Raw genomic sequence first — 5,587 nt, 5'->3', positions numbered from 1 at the left:
ACAGCTCTTGCAGTTGTTCCATCATTTATCCTCACATTTAGCCCCATGAAAGAATCCCTGGTCTGATTTTTACACGATGACACATTGCTGTTGTATTCAAATTGCCAGCACTCTCTGTGAGAGCGTTCCTGCAGCACATCTTTAGACATTTCATCATTATTCTTCATTTAAAATGTCAACTTTGTTCTGACAAATCTTGTGTGCCTGGTTTGAAAAGCTTTACAAGTGTCAGAGGAGCGGCGCAGGCTGCAGCTTTTGTCTCCTACGACAGTGAGCATGAAAGGTTCCTTTCTGTGGAGTGACTGCATTGAAGTGGGGCTGCAGATTTGGGGTTGTTTCTGTACATGGGGACTGCTCCAGGCTGGGAGGAGTTCACTGCCATCAGGGTGATGGGCTCAGCTGTGGCTGCAGGTGCTGCTGTGGCCCTAGTGCTCACCTGGGGCTGATTCTGGCACTAACCTCATCACCTGGGGCTGATTCTGATCCTAACCCCATCACCTGGGGGTGATTCTGATCCTAACCCCATCACCTGGGGGTGATTCTGATCCTAACCCCATCACCTGGGGCTGATTCTGGCCCCTAAAGCTGCTCACCTGGGGCTGATTCTGGCACTAACCCCATCACCTGGGGCTGGTGGGTCGGATTTGCTGCCCACCCCAGACCTAGGTGGGCTCACAGTCTCTGCTCTCACAGGGAGCAAGCAGGGACTGATGTGTTCCAGAGAGCTGCTCCAGGATGTGCCAGGTATGTGAGGAAGGAAAGGAGGAGCTAAAGCCAGTTCTGGGTGGAGTGAGCCAGCACACAACTCCCAGTTTGGCTGCATGGGGATGGAGTTTCTCCTCCAGTAGCAGGATGTGGCCATGGCTGAGCTCAGCAGGGCTCTCTTGGGCTCCTCACTGAGCTGCTGCAGCCTGGCAAACCCACATCCTTGAATTCTTATCCCAGCCCACCCCGAGGCAATGAACCTCTGTGTCAGAGCTGTTCCTGGAGCTGTGGGAAGCTGGAGGTGCAAATGTCCCCCAGGAAGGGAAGGAGCAGCCAGGGAGGGTTTCCCTGGGATGATGTGACACCAGGAGCTGTGCACAAGGGCTCTGTGCCAGGGCAAGGCTGAGCTCTCTCTGCAGCCACAAAAATCTTCTGCTCTCCTGCTCAGCCCTCTGGAAACCCTCCTGGAGTGTGGGGTGACTGAGGTGTTCCCAGGGAGGGAATGCTCCTCCGAACCCATCCCCGAGTCCAACCCTTCCCTCTGCAGAGGCAAACAAAGATCTGTGTGGAAGTTGTGATGTTAAAAACTGTCTCCAACGCAAAGCCTCTCTTCCCCAGCTCTCCCCAAGGGCCTGCATTTCCAGCAGAGAGACTGCTGTAGACAGCAAGAGCTTCCTGAGAGAAACAAATCAAAATAAAAAGCGAGTTAAAAATCAGCGCCATTTCCTCAGTTCTTCTGGTGTGTCCTGGTTGCTGGCCCTCTAGGGAGAGCTGTACTTTCTGATCTGTGCTAATACAAAATTCATATTTGTCTGGGCTATTATGTGCAAAATAATGGGTAATCCCTCAGGTTGGAGGGAAAAGCCAAGTCAAACATTCCAGGAGACCTTTCAATTTTGAAAGGTTTCAGGAATAAGCACAATACAAACATATAAAGGGATCCAATTATATGTAAACAAACTGTTCTTGCAGCCTCCTCCTCAGAAAACACAATTAGATTGCCAACAAGATTGCCTATGGATTACCTGGATTAGGCCTTGCATTCAGAGGCTTAGGAAGTACCTGGAATTTCATTTTTTCCTGCATCTTGCAGTTGCAGAGCTCATTACTCGGGGCTGGAGGTGTTCCTCCTGTGCTGAGGTGCTGCTGCTGGCTGGTCTCAGGTGTGGGCAGTGCTGGGAGCAGATCAAATGTGGCTCCTGCAGATAAGGAAATGGTTAATCCAGCTTTAACAAAGACCATGGGATGCTCAGCTTCCTGAGCGACCTGAAAGTTAATTAAAAGAGCACCACAGACATAGAGAAATACAGAATTAAAGCTGTCCCCTGATGATAAAGCACCGAAATCACCAACTCTGCCTTGGGGAGAGGGAGATAGATCTGGTTTGCTTTGCACAGGGAGTGCCTGGATGCAGACAAATCCCAGAGCAAGGGGTTTGGCTGGAGCCTTGCTCCATCAGCACTCCCCAGGACCAAACTCTGATTGAAAACACGCTGGATCCTCACTGATGTATTGATAAAATCTGCCTGTATTGCAGCATGAGCTTGGAGAACAGGAGGTCTGCAGGGCTGCTTTGAGCTCCCACTGGTTCTCCAGCAGGGCTGGGAGCTGTCCTGGCCCTGCCAAGGAATCCTCTGCTCTTGGGGGGATGAAGTGGGGCTGAGCTGACTGTGCCCTGCCTGGCCTGGGGACAGGCTGTGTCCCTCCCTGACCTGCTGGGGTCAGAGAGGAGGAACTGGAATGGGCCTTGCTCCATCTCTGGCATCTTCTGTTGGGGAATGATGATGAAAAAATTAGGAAAGAAGAAAATGACCTTTTTTTACAGGGACAGGGAAAATGAAGGTTGATTTTAATTTCTATTTTTGTCCCCTTGGTATTGTCCTAAGGAATATCCTGCCCACAGTGAAGCTAAGAATAGAAGTGGGAGGTGTGGGCTTAAGGAATAAGGCAGTAAATCAGAATTTTAATGCTATTAAAATCTATTGATTGTGTTGATTAATTATTGCCAGTGCTGATGGGAAGGCCAGATTCTCTAAGCCAGTTTAATTATTTTCCAGTTAATGTTAATCTCAGTTAATGAAAACTCTCCAAGCCAGAAAAGAGATGACACAAGAAATGACTGTTATTCATGAGAGACTCTCTTAATCTATAAAACATCAAAGATGTCATTGCAAGTATCTTTGCTTTGCTTGTATTTCATTTTTTAAATGATCCAAACACTTTGTTCTCAGGCTCTTGATGAGTCAGGGTGTGACAGTTGAGGGAGGATCTGAGCAGGAGCTGCTGGAGCCTCCTGGAGAACTGGAATGGCTCAGCTGTCCCTGGACAGGGGCTGGGGTAATTAGTGACCTGGGGTTCATTAGGGGTCATTAATTTTTAACAGGAGAGAGGGACTGGGCACTCCCCATCCCAGAGTGCTGGGGAAATTATGGATGGAGGGAGCTGGGAATTGCTGCAGGATCTGGAGAAAAGCTCTGAAGCTGCCACAGCTCTGGTTTTGAATCTTCTCTTGCTTTTATGAGAACCTTCACCAGACTCTGCTGCACTTTATTTTTTAAATGGAGGCTGCTCTGTTTGTGCAGCACCATCTCAGCAAGAACAGCTGGGTTAGCAACTCCTCTTTGGGAAAAAGTAAGTTACAATAAGGCTGGTTCTGAGCACTGCTGGCAGATCTGTCATGTGTTGCTCAGCCCCAGTGACAGGGAGCTCTGCAGCAGGGCTGTGCAGAGTTCAGCCCAGATTGCAGAGCAGCTGCTGGGCTGCCATCATTCAGGGAGGCCACAGACACCCCTGGCAGCTCCTTCCCTGCAGGGATTGATGAGCAGCTCTCCTGGCAGAGCTGCTCTGGGAGCACATCCATCCTGGAGATGCACTGGTCCCACCTCTGCTTTCCAGACTGTGCTGAAGTTCAGCTCTCTGCCCCTCCCTGCCATCTCCTGGGTTGTTCTGGGCTCTCTCCCCACCAGCTCCAAGGTGATCAGGCTGATGCATTTCAGCACTTCCCCTTCAGTTCACCACTCCTTCTCCATCCAGGTGTAGTTTGTCCCTAAATCCCTCAGTGACATCCTCAGAAGGTGATCAGAGTTCTCCTCTTGCTGTTGTATCTCATCTCCTCCTCAACCCTGCCTTAGAGCTGTTTGGGCACTGTCCATTGCAGGGAATCCCTGTGGTGATTATTTCAGCTCTCTGAAATCACTGACTCTTGGCTGAAGGACTCTGCCCTGTCGTGCTCCTGCCCCAGCCCTGGCTGAGCCCCTCTGTGCCAACACTCAGAGCTGCAGTTTCACACCCTGACTGACCTCAGCTGATGGTTTTATCCCATCCAGCTCCCAGCAAATCCCACTCCTTTGGAGTAGGAATGCATTAAACTATCAGATCTTTCTCATTATGGATTTCTCATTGGGCTTTTAGCTCCAAATGAGCTCTGAGGCCAAGTGAGCCTCTGATGGAGCTGCAGTTTCCTTCCCTGCATGGAGTGAAAAGTGCAGCTCCTGTGCTCTGATGTGAGGACAGCTCTGGCTCAGGGCAGCTCAGCAGCACGAGGCAGGGATTGCTCTGGCTGGGATGGAAAAACTCAGCTCTGCTAAATCACAGCTGGGCCCAGGCTCTGCAGTAGGGCTGCTGAGATGAAAACATTGACTACAGCACATTTAATATTCACCTTTTCCTCCCCAGAATCACCCACTGGGGAATTCTCAAGGCATTTCTGGCAGGCTGAACTCTCACTGAGTAATTATCAGGATGCTCCACCAAAGGAGACATGAATCTTCTCTGAGCAGCTCTGGCATCCCTGTGATTCTGGGAGTATTTAAAAGGTAAGAAGTCCCAAATTAGCTGTGTAGATTGATTTTGGATCCACTTTATTCATCTGCTCGTGCATCAGCTTTATTCCCCAAAACAGAAGCTATTCCTACATTTGCATGGGAGGATTTGCCATTTTGGAGAAGCAGCGAGGGAAAGGTGATGCAGGGATATTGGTGTGGAGTGATGCCATCAGAATAAAGGTGTAAAGGTGGAAATTGTTGCCAACTTGTTACACATCTTGAGTAAAAACTGCTCTGTTTGATGAATCAGGTACCTCTGAGCTGTTTCCTCCCCTCCTGAGGCTTTGATCTTTCAATTTTAAAGACAGTTTTTCTTAAAACTAAAAGCAGAAATAAAAGTAAGTGCAATGGAGGGTTTTCCCTTCTGGAGCCAGCTGAAAAGATTGATGAAATGACAGATCCTTTAGCAAAACAGCAACTCTACCTGTCAGGAACCCCCATCCATCCACAGGGCACAGCAGCCAGGCTGAGGCATTTCAAACACACTCCCAACTGGCTTGTCAGGAACAAATTAGACTTGTCACAGGCTCCAAACAGTTTTAGGGAGAACATTAACAATGTTAATGATCTCTGGTCCCAGCAGGAGGGCCAAGCTGGAGTCTCCTTCCAGGAAAGCACAGAGTGACTTGCAGTTGTTTTTTTCTTGAGATTGCAAGGGTCCACTGGAGGAGAGCAGCAGTGAGATGTGCAGGAACCACGAGACACACGTTTTATTACCCCTCTCTGCTACTGACACACGTTTTATTACCCCTCTCTGCTACTCCCACCGGAGAGAGAGAAGTTTACGAGTGAAAAACATCCCAGGACACTTCATCACCTCCAATATTTGCAGGCCAGACTGGAGGAAGTAATTGATTTTGTAATAATAGAGAGGATTCTTGGCTGGAGGCTCAGTGTTGTGTTGTAGAACTCCTTAAAAAACACATTCCCATTCCTGCAGCTCCTGGAGCGTGGGGCAGAGCATTTGTGGGGCTTTATCTTCCCAAACACAAACAAATCCTGTCCTTCACAGGGGTTCCTTGTCCTGGTTGGAGCTGCCAGCTGGGAGAAGGAGTGCT

The 5,587-nt window shown here is 49.2% G+C and overlaps 1 long non-coding RNA gene across 1 annotated transcript; it reads left to right on the top strand.

Moving 5' to 3' along the window:
* The first annotated feature begins 649 nt into the window (after positions 1-649).
* LOC146427972 (uncharacterized) lies at positions 650-5,249 on the top strand. The gene is made up of 3 exons (XR_014856230.1): positions 650-744; positions 4,381-4,520; positions 5,178-5,249. It is a non-coding gene; the product is annotated as an uncharacterized LOC146427972 (long non-coding RNA).
* The last annotated feature ends 338 nt before the right edge of the window (positions 5,250-5,587 follow it).

Source organism: Lichenostomus cassidix, chromosome 22, assembly GCF_008360975.1.
Source record: "Lichenostomus cassidix isolate B80296 chromosome 22, HeHo_3.0, whole genome shotgun sequence".
NCBI lineage: Eukaryota > Metazoa > Chordata > Aves > Passeriformes > Meliphagidae > Lichenostomus > Lichenostomus cassidix.
The sequence above is the reverse complement of the archived record's forward strand: the minus strand, read 5'-3'. Positions and strand labels throughout refer to the sequence as shown.